This window comes from Myodes glareolus, chromosome 25, assembly GCF_982192425.1.
Source record: "Myodes glareolus chromosome 25, mMyoGla1.1, whole genome shotgun sequence".
In the NCBI taxonomy this organism is placed as follows: Eukaryota; Metazoa; Chordata; class Mammalia; order Rodentia; family Cricetidae; genus Myodes; species Myodes glareolus.
Window position 1 is genome coordinate 18,527,991 of NC_142050.1, and position 15,573 is coordinate 18,543,563.

A 15,573-nucleotide genomic window follows, 5' to 3' on the forward strand; every position below is an offset into this window, starting at 1 on the left:
ATGTAATTTGCAGAATGGTTTTGAAGGAATAAATAGATCTCAGTACGGTTTAAGGAGCTTCAAGGTCTTAAAAAGACTGAACTGGAGACAAGCAGAAGGCGGCTAGAGCTAAGAAACTCTCTCCAGGGTGTAGATAATGGAGCCTCCTAGAGTTTGGTTGAGGGCACTGCTGCAGATTCAAGTTACAGGGTGAGAGTTGAGCTGAGCCTCAGAGCCAGTTTGAGATGTAGAAGTGAGCGGTGGAGCTGCATTGTGGAAATGATAGAGGTAAAGGGCAACAATGAATCTAGGTATGTGAATGGAGCAACAGAAAGTCAGAACAGATAATCTTGACGCACACAGGATGTGATTCTATGATTAGTAGGTTGGGTAATGTGTCCATAGTGACCAGCATTCTCCTCGTTATGGGTTCCAGGAGAGGCTGTTGCATCCTTTCTTCAGTCTGATGGCTTCTATAAGTTCTCTGACTTGATTCTCCTGACATGTCCATGTGCTCAGATGATCCTAGGCTAATTTACTACATCTGAGGTGCGGTATCTTTTGCTTTGAGGAAGATGGTTAACATGCTCAGCAAGGTCAGGGTCAAGCTGTTTCTGAATTTCTACTTCAATTAAATTTCTACTTCAATTTCTACTTCAGGATTAAAATGCTGCTTGTAAAATAGAGTGACCCAGGGCAAGGCACACAATGAAAGAACACTGCTTTATACAACATATGGTAACTTAGAGAGGGTCTCAGCCTGATTTCAACAATGATGTAATTATCTGTTAGAGCTAGGAAAAAAATAGTTTCGGTGATAGTTGAAAAATAGAAGCAAATCAGCAGTCACAAAAGGAGAAAAGAGATTTCTCTCTAAGATAATCTTGACTGGGTGCTGATCATATTCAGTCTGTGTTTAAAACTTCAGTATTCCGAATGCATAGCCAAATGGGACGGCTGCTCCAGCCCTTTGGAGAACCACTGCCCTGCAGTCGATTGTGCTAGGTTCCCAGATTTCCCCGGAAATACTGCTATGCCCCTGTCTACCCGAGCTTCTGGAAAACAAGTCAGAAATTTCACAGTGATATTTCTCCAGCTTCCCTGATAATCTTCTGTCAGCCATGTTGGCTAGCCTTGGTCATAACTTGACTACATGGTCCTTCTCCCTGAAGCTTTACTTACTAAAGCAAATTCAGGCTTTTCACAGGATATCTGTCTTTCCAAGTCGGGCTGAGCTTGGCCCTCTACATGTGGTTCCAAAATGCTTCTAGTCCCCTTGTCCGCTTAAGAAGAAGGACGTTTGTCCATCCTTCCTCCCTCCCCCCATCCCACTCCCCCGAGCTTTCCCCATTCTCTTTAACCTTCTCCCCTTCCAACAACTCCCTCACCTCCCCATGCACCCGAGGTTGCCTGGCACTCTTGTCTACTTCCAATCTCCAGGAGGATAACTACATGATTTTCTTCAGGTTCACCTTCTTATTTAGCTTCTCTAGGATCACGAATAATAGGATCAAAGACCTTTACTTATGGTTAGAATCCACTTATGAGTGAATACATACCATATTCCTCTTTTTGGGTCTGGGTTACCTCACTCAGTAAAGCGTTTTCTATGTCCATCCATTTGCATGCAAAATTCAAGATGTCATTGTTTTTTACCGCTGAGTAAAACTCTAATGTGTATATGTTCCACACCTTTTTTAACCATTCTTCTATTGAGAGGCACCTAGTTTCCATATATCTCAACTAAGGGAGTCATTTTAGGGTTTACAAGAGACTGGATTATAAAGGGGATCCCAGGTCCAAGGAGAGATCCCCGGATTGTTCTCTGGACAGAGGAGAAGGTGCCTGAACCGGCCTTGGCCCATAACCATACTGATGAATATTTTGCATATCACCATAGAACCTTCATTTGGCGATGGATGGAGATAGAGACAGAGACCCACATTGGAACACTGGACCTAACTACCTAGGTCCAAATGAGAAGCAGAAGGAAAGAAAACGTGAGCAAAAGAGGCAAGATCAGAGGCAACCTTCATCCGTTGATGGATGGAGATTGAGACAGAGACCCACATTGGAGCACTGGACTGAGCCCCCAAGGTCTAAATGGGGAGCAGAAGGAGGGAGAACATGAATAAGAAAGGCAGGACCGTGAGGAGTGCGTTCATCCACTGATACAAGGGGACTGATCTAATGAGAGTTCACCAAGGCCAGTTGGACTGGGACTGAACGAGTACCTGATCCAACCAGATTCTCTGAATGTGGCATGATTCTCTGAATGTGGCTGGCACGGGGTCTTTCTGAAAAGCCATTGACAATGACAATGGGACTTGTTTCCTCTGCATATACTGGATTTTTGGGATCCAGTCTGTTTGGATGCTCACCTTCCTGGACCTGGAGTGAGGGGGAAAAAACTTGAACTTCCCACAGGGCAGGAAACCCTGACTGCTCTTAGGGATGGAGAGGGAGGAGGAGAGGGAGTCGGGGGAGTGGGAGGGTGTTGGGAGGAGGGGCGGAAATGGAAACTTTTATAAATTAATAAAGAAGAAGAAGCACGTAGATCTGTGAAGACAGGTGGGCTCAGGAGCTCAGTGAAGACCGCAGTAGCCCCACTTACTGAGGCACTCTGCTACACTGTATAAATATCTGCCACTTGCAGGTCACATTTTGAGTACACTGTTGCTTTGTTTTTCACTAAGGAAAGATAAGATATTACAAGAGTTAAATGCTTTGACATTTTTCAAGAATTAAATTTCTAAACTTTCCCAGTTTCTTAGGACTGAGGGTAACATGCTAGCAAGTACATGCTTGCAAGTACAAGTTAATTTGTGTAACTTTGGAAAACCAAATGCTGGAAACTACAGGCATAAAAAACTAAAACTTTTAGACCTTCGTATTCAGTTTTCTCTGATGTTTCAGATTTTCAAAGATTTAATTTATCCAGTTGTAGGTTCTGAGGCCATCTATGGCCAGCACATGCTGATCTTAGGAGAACTGGCAACATTGATGATGTTTTATTTTCTATGCCCCTTTAGGTAACAGATGTTGTCAATTGACCTTTGTTAACTACTTTACCAGGTGTGATTTTCTGAATGGGCTGCTCAGATCATGCGTTTTGGCACAGTAGAATCATAAATTGTTATTGAAGCGGTTTTGACAAACGATGCCCTTGATTGTAGATATTCTAAATTAAAGCCAAAACAGATTTATTGACAAGGAATTAGAAATGGCGAGGAAGTTTAAGATTATAAAATATAGAGAACAAGGAGAGAAATACTCTATTTAATACCAGAGATACTGTAGGAATATATTTAATGCCTAGGGAACTGTGGACTTACTGCAGGTCAAAATTTAAGAGTTCTGTACCTACTTGCAGTTACATTTCAATAACATTTCATTTGAATATTAGAATTTTTCACATTGCATGTGATCTAACGATAGGATACAACTTTATTAAGATGAGACTTTTATGAAATTATATTTTGTAAATAATTTTCCTTAATATAAAATATTTCAATATGATTTTTTTACTCCAAATGAGTTCTTAATCACAGCTTGAATGGAAACTATACTTAATATGACTGGAGTACATTTGGTATTTTTTTCATAACATGTATCTAACTGGTGAAAAGCTTCAACATATTAACATTATTAATATTATAATATTTTTCCTACAAATTTAAAAATAATTAAAATATTAGCATCAAATAATATCCATCTATTTTACGTTTCTCATTGTGAACTGTAGTCCCTACAGCAAAGTTTTAAAAGCTGCACCTTTGCCAGTGGCAACTGGAGTTCAAGATGTCAGCCCACCAGGAAGAAATTCTCTGGTGGATCAATCTTGGACAGACAAGGCCCCAAGACCACAGACTCTGGAATGTCTTTTGCTTCTGGTGTGCCTTTGCTTGCTTTCTGCTGCTCTCTTTCTCTGGTATCTGGCATCGTGTTAATAAGTGTGGGGAGTCTCCACTGCCTATAATGTAGTGTGTTTATCTCCTGAAAACATCACATTCTACCGAGTACATTTAACTGTGCGTTCATCATTTATGAAGATGATTTCTTCCTAAGTTGCCAGTGCCACTAACAAAATATGACAATAATAATGTCAGTTTACAGTTTTGATGATTAAAAATAAAATAATGAAGTATAATACCACTACAGCACATGGGTTTATATTGAGGAGCCATGTAGTCTGTGGCTTAGGTTAATGATTAGAAAAACATTGAGTCCCAGTAACGCAGCTAGCTTAAATTCTTTCAAACTTAATGTTGGAAGATGTGTTCTCAGGTTTCAGGGTGCTTCACAGATGAAACAAAGCTTTAAAAACAACTTAAAGTTAGACTAAGAGGTTTTTGTTAAATAACTGAGTTAAAACAAGAAAAAAAAACAAGAAAATAATGCAAAGTTTAATAAAAGTACATAGTTCAATGGAGAACTCTTTAAGGTCAGGGAACAAAAACAAAGCAGCCCAATTATCATTAGCTTACTTGCCAGTTTTGCTAGAATTGGTTGATGAGCAAAGGAGATGCTATTAATTCCTTATACCCATTTCTGTCCTCCATCAACTGATATTTAAAAAATAACAAAAAAAATACTAATAAGTGAGTATGCACCCTAAAGATTTAAAGTAGAATTGACTGACTATTTTTCATATATAAAAGAATAGGTTTATGATTCCTTTATGATTTCTTATAAGCTTACCTTTCATGATAAGTAAAAAAGGAATTGGCCCTTTCTTTTTTGTTTATTTTTTTCTTTTTTAAAAAACTGTATTTGTTTATTTTAATTAAAATATGATTACATTATTTCTTCTCTTTACTTTCTTCCTTCCAACCCCTCACATATACCAACTTCTCATTCCCTTCCAAATCCACCGCCCCTTGGCCTCTTTTTATTTAACTACATTTATTACATATACATAAGTACAAAAATCTTGTATGTACATAATTTTAAGGCTATTTGGCATTGGGTAACCAGTTAAGGACTCATCCTAGGAGAGACAAATTCTCCTCCTCTCCACAGTCACTGGCTGCCTGTAGTCTTTGCTTAGGGTTGAGCACTCACGTAAATTTGCCCTTCTGAGTTATCATACATATCAGGGTTCATGTTCAGGTCCTCTTTCAGCAGTCACAATGTGTGACATCATGGGAGAACTTTTCTGTCATTCTAGGAGACACAGTCTCACAGCAGACTTCCTACTCCGCTGGTTCTCACAAACTTTCTAATTCCTCATGTTTCATGAGTTTTGGGTGCAGGAGCTGCATTGTAGGGAGACCCACCGAGGAGGCATCAGTCCTCTGTATTGGACCACTTTGTGGTTTTCTGTGTTTGTCTCTGTCTGGAGCAAGGGCAGATTCTTCAGTGGGGAGAAAGAGGTACATGTCCCTGTGGGCACAAGCACGTTTCTCAACTGCAAATATAAGAAGGCTGAGCCTAGCTTGGAATTGGAAAGATCTGAAAATTGTCCTTGTTTGTACGCGAAGGAGATTTCATTTTGCTCTTACTTTTGCAGAAGCATAGCACGAAACTCTGAGGATAGCAGCTGTCTTCATTTAGATGACGATATAAAATCTTCAGCTAAAGTTGAATCTAATATACACCAGAAACTCATCCAAATGGGAAAAAAATGCCTCAGTTCTTTTTCGTGATGGAGAACAGATCTTCTCAAAGTCGGGAAACGGCAGTATGAAGAGGACCCAGGGAGCATCTGTGCTGAGGAGCCACAAAGGGAAAGGAGCCAAACAGTGCTGCTTTGACTTTGAGCCTTGTTGTAGCAAGGGTCCTGAAACAGAGGAAAAGCTGGGACCTCTGGCTGCTGAGCTGAACACATGGAGAAAAGGGAGGACAGACGGTTCTAACATCCGTGGGTCCATCCCCTCAGATCAAGGCAACTGAACCCTCTGAGGCTGTGCGCCCTGCAGTCCTGGATCACATTTCTGGCTTCAGAGAAATGCCACTTTATGATAGAGAATATTGTGTAGCTTTGGCTCATTGTCTGCAAAGAACCTGCCCGGCTCAACGAAGGGACCAATCTGAAACATTCCTTTCTAATATAGCTTGGTTGCCCAGAATCTTCTAGTTTCTCCCTGTTCTCTCTCTACTATTTTTTTTCTTTTGTCTTCACAGACTCTTAGAATCTTGTGTTTATTTCAATGTTTGGTTTGGTTTTCTGGTATTCTCTAAAAAAGAGTCTCCCCCAACATTGGAGCACGGGACTGAGCTCCCAAGGTCCTAATGAGGAGCAGAAGGAGGGAGAACATGAGCAAGGAAGTCAGGACCGCGACGGGTGTGTTCACCCACTGAGACGGTGGGGATGGGACAGATCTAATGGGAGATCACCAAGGCCAGTTGGAATAGAACTGATGGAGCATGTGATCAAACCGGACTCTCTGAATGTGGCATGACGGTGGAGGCTGACTGAGAAACCAAGGACAATGGCGCTGGGCTTTGATTCTACTGCATGGACGGGCTTTGTGGGAGCCTTATCTGTTTGGATGCTCACCTTCCCGGACCTGGAGGGAACGGGGAGGACCTTGGACTTCCCATAGGGTAGGGAACCCTGACTGCTCTTTGGCATGGAGAAGGAGGGGGAGAAGGAGTGGGGGGGGGAGGGGAGGAAAATGGGAGGAGGTGGAAATGTTTAATAAATAAAGAAAGAAAAAGAAAAAAAGTCTCACTATCAACTATCAGCTATGACTGACCTTGAACTAATGACCTTTCTTTACTGCTGAAGGGAAAAGTTCAGCAGTAATAAGATCTGGAGTAGGGTGGCAGTCCAGGTCTCCTCTAAAACCTTTAGTGAGAGATCTGTTGGGTACCATCAAGGGTATCCCTTGACCGTTTGAAATTTTGATTTTTCCTATACTTAGGTCTTTGCTTCTTAAACCAACAGTGCACTTCAGATTCTTTCATATACAGGCACCTTGCAAGGTCCTTCTTTGTGATCACATTAGGGTACTGATCTGCTTCGAAAACTCCCTCCACTTCACTCAGTTGCCAGGGTGTGACACCCCTGCGGACCCGTGGTCAAAGGTTTTTCTGGGGCTGCTGGACTCCAGGGGGTTGTGGGACTCTGGCAGCCAAGGTCTCCCTCCCCTCCAACTGCAGCTGTCCTGAACTTTGGTGGCTTCCTTGGCTCGGGTTGGTGATGTAAAAAACCAATGCAGATCACGAAGTTCATATCACTCTGGTGGTTTGGGAATCCCTGGTACCTGGGTCAGTCTATGAAGCCTAGAGCAATGTCACCTAAACTGTGTCTTTCTTCTGCCACTGCCGTCTCTTGCTCATCCTCGATTTCTTGGTGCTGGTAGGTGTGTGCCATGGCCTAATGCGGTAGAAGTAGCTTCGCCTTCACAAATAAGGATATGTTAGAGAAGTCAAAATATCAATGTCTTTTTCACTCTTGAGAGGCCAACAATCCTGGAGTTGTTCAGTGCAGGAAGCTAGACTTTCCAGCTGGAAGATATCCTGGTGTACTATGGTATTCAGTCTTTGGTCTTTGTTGAAGTCCTAAAAAACTTGGTCCTAGTATTGGTTAAAGAATGCCAAACAGCTGGATAGGGTAACTTGACAGCAAAAGCAAGGGTAAGTGGCCTAAAAGAAGGATTTCCTTCTAGCACGTTCTTTTATCTGTACTGGAAGATACCGCCCACATTGGAGGTGGGGTCTGTCTTCCACCTCCAATCAGGAAAATCCTTGGTTGCTGGTTGTATTAGCACACACCTTTAATCCCAACAGAGACAACTGGATCTCTCAGTGGACAGCAGCAAGGGTGGGGTGGGGGTGGGTACATGGAAAGACCTAGAGCCAATCCTGTCTCAGAAAAAGGTTGGAGATCTGGGAGTCAGGGGAACAGGGCAAAATAATGGGTGGAGGGAGAGAGAGCCCTAAAGTGCTCAAGAGCTTGAGTTGATTCCAGATGCAGTTAGATGAACAACCAAGATTACACACCCACAGTCTTCTTTCTGTTCTAGACAGAAGTTTCTAGGTGTAAACTCTGTTAGGGAGAGAAAACTTATTAGGCCACTTTTAGACATACCTGTCTTCATAACTAAATAAGTTGGAGGTGCTGTCTCAAAGTTCAAAACAGATGGAGTGGAGGACATTGGGCTATTTTTTAAAAAGTCTCATATGATTAGTAATTCTCTGAAGATTAGTTTTTTTTTTTTCAGTTTTCGGAAACAAGGTCTCACTATGTAGCCTTGATTGGCCTGGAAGTCACAGTGATCTTGTTACCACTTGCCTCCTACCTCAGTCTCCTGAGCTGGGTGATTAAAGGTATGTGCCAGACTTGACCTTGAAGATTAATCCTTTGTTGTTTTTATTTGTTTGTTTATTTGTGTGTTTTCCCTAGAAAGGGTTTCTTTGTGTAGCCCTGGTCTGGAACTCAGATAACCCAATTCAGCTGCCTGTCTCTGCCTCCTGAGTGCTGGGATCAGAGTTGTGGACCACCACTGTGCAGCTAAAAACTAATTCTTTAAGATACAATGTTTAGAAACAGAAATTAAAAGCTCACTATCATGTCTAAGAATTGCGAATATTTTATGATTTTTCTTCATCTGCAGGCCCAATGTTGGGATTGCAAATGTGAGCACAGAGCTGTGAAATTTTTTAGCATGGATTTTGCCTTTAGTCATATGTTCATGGTAGTCTTGAGCACTTGGGGCATTTAAGTCATGTTGAAGAGAGGAAATGGATAGGATGCAAACCCAAACTCACATCCAAGGCTTGCTCCATGATGTTACCTGAGCAATGATGTCTCCATTCTCAGCATGAACTTGAGCAATGGCCACCAGCTCTCCTAGGCAGGTGAGGATCTCATAGAGCTCTGTGTTTGACACTTGTTATAAATCCTTGTAGGCCATGTAAACCATGAAGGAGCTAACACCTTTCTCTTTGTTGAGGTTCCGCACTTCCTGCTTGACACTGTCATTCCAGTGGGTGATGTCCACATGCAAAGCATAGTCACAGCAGCTCTTCCCGTCAGCCCACTCACACCACTTAGGCTGTGTTCAGGCCAGACTCAAGTTCAGATACCACATGGTCTATGATCATGGTAGTGCCATCCACTAAGGCTGCCTTTGTCCATTGGAAGAGATCATCCACTGTGGTCATTCCCTTATAAGGCATCTGGAAGTGAGTGTGGGCATCAGTGCCTCTAGGGATCACCATCTTCCCATTGGCTTTGATGGTCTTCACACCTCCAGGGACAATCAGATTGTCTCCAATTTGCCAGCAAACTCTAGGTTCACAGCTAGTGTATTCCTGACGTGTCTAAGAGTTCAACATTACCGAATCACTATGGGGCTATTCCAGGGCTACCACAACTCAAAACACATTTATTAAGCCATTCTCCATGTAAACATCAGCATAAAAGGGCTGATCATCGCTGATGAGTCTTCCTCCCTTGATTTGAAGATGGTCACTATTTCCTGTCACTGCAGAAAATCCCATACCACTTTGCATCGGGATGACTTGTGATAACAATCTATAGCATATCCAATTGTAACATTCAGAGAAATGTCTTCCGGGGGCATCTTCTATTACCCATAGGTCAGCAGAAGGCAAGAATGCATCAGTAGAAGGCAGTGGCATGTACCATGCAATCTCTTCGGGCCAAATCCTTCCTCTTCCATGCTCAGACGCTCAGAGTATAAATATCCCTTGCTGTTTTGAAACTGTTTGTACAAACAGCTCAAAAGGGACGCAGCCTCGGGGCTCGTGGCTGACAGGAAGGATGAAGAGTATGGTCCAGTTAACTGAGGCTGACAGTGGGCAGCTCCAGGCAATGGTAGCAACATGATGATAAAGTGGATATTCACTTCCCCAGCTCTTGTGTTCTTGTCTTCATGGTGCAGGCTCACAACTACGATTTACACTCTGAAGTAAAAATCTTTATCAGCGAGGCATTCTCATCTTGCTTCCTCTGCATCTGGGTGACGACTGCCAAGTAATTGCCCTTTCTTTGTAACTGGAAAATGGAGTCTGCCTGTAAAAGACCTGACTGAGAAGACCAGCTTGCTTGCCTGCACAATTAATTTATGACAAGTTGTTTGAGTATGGATGAATGCCCATGGGTTCTTGGAATAATATGCTTCTCACCTGTAATATGTAAAATGATTAATCATGTAAGGGATATAGAAAACATTCTGTTTTTTTTTTACTGTTTGTTTTATATTCATTATAATCATTCACTTGAAAAACAGAATATAATGACTTTATAATTCTTATATTGCCTGAAAAACTATGTTGGAGTATATAAGCGGTAGGGAAAAAAAAGAATACAGGAGAAAGAACACAGAAAGAACAGAAGAATAGAGAATAAAACACCATCAAGAGAGACTGTGTGTCTTTTTCTCCTAATCTGCTCAGATAGAAAAGTCTAGTATGCACTGACACTGTGGATTTCCCTTTGAGCCCTGTGTTGCTGAAGGCGGGCCCCCAGTCAGTAATACACCTCCATTAAACATCGATGAGGGTTTCTGTGACTGAAGAGAGTTAGAATATCTCAGACCCAGACCCAAATTCCCCTAAGCCATCTTACTAACTGCCCTTATTTGTTTTGAGAGGAGAATTTGTGAACAATTAAATCCAAGATTAAACCAGAGCTGCGTGGTTGCTCTCACGAGATTACAGATAAGCACCCAACATTGTATTTCTAGCACCTGTGTGTCTCCCCTTTTGCCTTTAAATATGTATTCGTAATTTTTATTATTTCTATGAATATTTTGTATAGTTTGTTTAGATTATATTTATCCCTTCTGCCAACTCCACTCAGATGCACGTCCCTTCACTATCCACAAAGTTTTGTGCTGTCTTGATTTCTTTTTAAGACATCAAGTTTCAGTTTGTAATACCATTGTACTTCTGAATCTGTGCCCTTTCACTAGAACACTGTTGGTCCACCACACAACATACCTTTGACAAAAACTGCTTCTTCCAGCAATTATCAATCCACAATAGTTTCCTAAGTGTGAGACTTCATGTCATCTACCTGTCAATAATGGGTCTTTGACAGGCTTTAATTTGTATATATCTTGTGCAACACAATCTCAACAACTGTGAGTACAAAGCTCAAGTGCCCTGCTGGGTTTGGAAAACATTATTATCCTGGAGTCTTCCACCTTCTCTTGATCTTAGACTCTTCCCACATCCTCTTCTGCAATGATCCCAGACCCTCAAACAGGAGCTTGTGATATAGATTTCCCATTTAGGAATGATTCTTCTATGTTTCTTATTCTCTTCATCTTGACCTGGTGTGGTTCTCTCTATTAATCTCCTTCTCATGCCTGTGGTAATCTCATCTGAGCTCAGGTGAGACATGTACTAATCCATGGATATAATGATATCATTAGAAATCAACTTATCACTATGCTTGTTTAGCATAAAAATAGAAGTCAGTACTCCTCTAGGGTCTGTAACTCGTCTACCCATAGGTTACTGGTTCCAATAATGATTCTAGGTATAGATTTTATCTTATGGAAGGTGATTTAAATCCAATGAGAAAGTCATGGGCTATTCATATGAAAACTGTGTCACTATAAGATTCACGTGTCTCTGTGTGTGTTTATTCAACATAATGATTCATTCTATAATCTATCTTTGTTAATACTATTGAAATATATGTTGAAGTACTAGTCTCTTTATGATTTATCTACATTGGTTTATTCATGTAAATGCCCCAAAATGGGTGTTCTGTCACATAGTTGATCTACATTTTGATTTTTGAAAACCTCCATACTGACTTTCACTGTAGCTAGATTATCTCATCTTCACACCATGAATGTTCTTCCTGTCCATATCATTGCTGTCACTATATTCATTATACATTTTTAGTGACTTCCATTCTAACTGAAGTAAGATACACTCTCAGTATAGTTTTGATTTGCATTTTCTTAACAATTAGTGAAGTTACACACTTCTTTATTTTTGTTAGCACTTTTGTATTTCATACTTTGAACAATGCCTAATCATTTTATTAACTGATATTTAAAACTATTATGAAAGAATTTAAATTGTAAAATTGTCAAAGCAAAAGGAAAAAAAATAATAATCTGGGAGATAATGTGTCTGATTTGTACTGCTACTGAGACACAGTAACAAAACATTCTTGTATTAGCATAAAATCAGACACATGGTCAATTGGATGGAAAGCCCGACATAAACACGTACAAGCTACAGCTTGCTACTTTTTTACAAAAATTCCAAAAGCTCACATTGTAGAAATGATAAACTATTCCATGGATAATAGTGAGAAACCTAGACATCCATGTCCATGTAAGTTAATTCCAAATGGATCAAATATACTATGTAAGACCTGAGACTCTGAAACCGCTAGGCAAAAATACAGGATACACACCATACCACACTCACATACCCACACACACCCTACAAACACTTAGTCTAGGACTTTCTAAATTGGCCTTTGGTTGCCCTAGGAAGTCATGCCAACAATTGACAAATGTGATCTTGTGAAATTTAAAAGCTTCTGTTTAACAAAAGAAGCGGTTAATAAAGAGAAACACAGCCTACCAACTACAGACCAAAAACAACTTTGGGAAGGAGAGATTTTATTTTAGTTTCCCATATCATAAGTAAGATCAAGATATGATAATTTGCTAAAAAACTTATAACTAAGTGTATTAATGTATCTCCTATACGTTATTACTTTCCCTTAACCTTAGACAATCTTAAAGTTCTTCACTAGCAGCTGATCAAAGTGAAACAAATGGAGTTCTTTATGGAGTTTTGGTTACCATGCATTGTTATTACTGGTTTGGTTTTAAAGACAGGGTTTCTCTGTAGTTTTGGAGCCTGTCCTGGAACTCGCTATTCTAGAGCAGACTGGCCTCGAACTCACAGAGATTTGCCTGCCTCCACCTCCTGAGTGCTGGGATTAAAGTGGTGCCCGGCAGGGTAAGTAGCTTTCTCTAATGGGATTTTACAATGCCCTGATAAAGGTCCCTGTAACAGTCATCGATGACGGACTCTTTTCTTTCCCCCTAGTGCTGAATTTTCCAAGCTCACATTCCTTGAAAATCTGGATATACTAATTGATGATCTCAAGTTCTGCAAGGTAAGATGAATTGTAAGATTTCTTTCCTAAAGCATTAATAAAAGTAGTTTTGAGCTATGTGCCAAAAGTTCCTCATGAACAATTTCTGTATTCTGGCCTTTCAATTGATACATACTCTTTTCTTTTTATACACATATTAGTATTTTTAGTAAAATACATACTGAAAAAGGTTATAATTGCCTTAAATTTACCATAATAAATTAGTAAACTTTAATAAAACTCCCAACATGTCTCTAAATCTCAAATCTCTGTGAACATGTAAAAAAAATATAATGTGATATATATTTTTTTCAAAAATAATAAAGAGTGACTGGAGATATATGTCAGTGGTGAGCTGATTACATGGAAGGCCAAGGCTTTAAACAACAATGTTATGGGGAAAACACAAAGAGACATAATAATGCAGAATATCAAAGTAAGTTTACTAAGTGTAGTCATTGAAATGGATCAATATTGGCATAGCAATGATGAAAGAGACAAATGATAGCTCAAAGGAATTCATGAGGGGCATTTCAGTGCATGATAAATATTCCAGTGTAAAGAGATAGGAAAAGGGCAGTGTAGCCATAACTTATGTTGAGACCATCTGACTTTTCATTTGGAAAAAATTTTGTGGAAAAGATACTAAGTTTATAGTTTTATAAAAGATAATCCAAATAATGAACATAAGAATATTTAATAGACAAAAAAGTACAGTTTTCTCTTGAGGTGGAAGAGAAAATATTTTCAAAGGTACTAAACTATTGATTTATTTTCTTCAAGTTAGCAGTTAAGCTTAAAGTATTAAATACACCATAAAGTATAAATATTTGAGAGACCAACCAACAAATATAACATGGGTCCAAAATTTCAATATAAAGGTGATAGTCAAATTAGCAGCAAGAACTCATGCTAAGTTTCTATGTTGTTATTTTGGGGCTAAGAGGCTGGAAGCAAATGAGCCGCCTTCCTGTTGCATGCCACCTATACTTCTTGCCTGGCTACTGACCAATCAGCAGTTTATTAAACCAATTCAAGTGACAAATCCAGCAAATGGTAATAAACGAAGTAGAAGGGAGACATGAGATGAAAATTAGCTATACTGATAAATTTGTTTCCCTCTCCTGTCTAGTGTAGAAGAGGTACAGGCTTTTCTGGGTTTTTTTTGTTTTGTTTTGTTTTGTCTTATTTCTGTGGAACTTCCAAGTTCTGAGTAATGATGGTATGAGCTAAATGGTCCCTCTTATTCATGATTGTTACAAGTGTTGGCGAGGCAGTGATCTACACAGTGCTGTTTCATTCTTTTTCCTAAATGCACACTAGCAATCGGTGCTCTCCCAAGGACTTTTATTTTAACTTCTCAGAGTTTGTAACAAACCAGAGATATAATATCATGTGAAAGCTACATCATGTTCTGCAGTTTGGAGGACCTTAATACAGGCAAACAGTCTGAAGCATTCTTGATAAGCTAATGAAAAAAATGCAAAAGGAAACCATCTCTAAAACTTTTTAATTTTTTTAAGTCACATGATTTGGATATTTATTTTTAATTTTTCCATATTGAAAATAGATTCTTCTCTTATACTATACACCCTGATCACAATTTTCTCTCCCTCTAGTTCTCCAAGCTTCTGCCCACCTCAGCTCTCTCCCAGTTCCACTTCCCCTTTGTCTATCTTCAGAAAAGAGCAAGTTTCCAAGAGACAACAACCAAAAATGATATAAACAAGATACAATAAGACAAGGTAGAAGTCCTCATATTAAGGCTGAACAAGGCAACCAAATAGAAGCAAGAATGCCAAGAGTAGAGAATTTTATAGATTTGCTTTTGTCCTGTCAATGTTTGGATCTTAGAAAACCAGAGGAAGATATAAACCAATCAGACACTTATGAAGAAAATCTATGAAAATGCAAAGAAGATGTATCTACGCTACAGCCCTACTGAATATTGACTGAAAAAATACAAGTATACTTTTGTAAAAGAGGCTGTTGCTTGTACTTATTTTTCAATATACATAACAGATAAGAACCAGACTCGACATGATGATATAAAAGAGGCTACATACAATAGCCCTGTCCTCATGATGCCTTCTTTATGAGTCTAGGAAAATTAACAACATAATCTTTGTAATAAAGGCCCTTCTTTCTCTTGAAAAGGAATTAAAAAATGGACTTTGGCAATAAAAACTACATGAAAATTTCCTGGCCACATGAATTTCTTTGTGTCATGTTCCTATAGTGTTTCTACTTAGGCATACAATTATCACGGATCACCAAACTGAGCACTAAATTTCAAGATTCCATTGTAGTAACTATATCTTAAATTATGCATGATTTTAAAATTAGGGAGAATCACAATAATTGTTAGTTATCTCATAATAGAGTAAAGTATTCTTTAATATTTAGAGTAAGTTTTTGTTAGTAGATATCCTATTATCTTACAAAAATGACCATGGTGATCATCTTCACAGGTTGCCATCACCAGCAATTTTATGGCTTTCTGTAAGGAACATAAGAACCTTAAAATATTTTTTATTAAT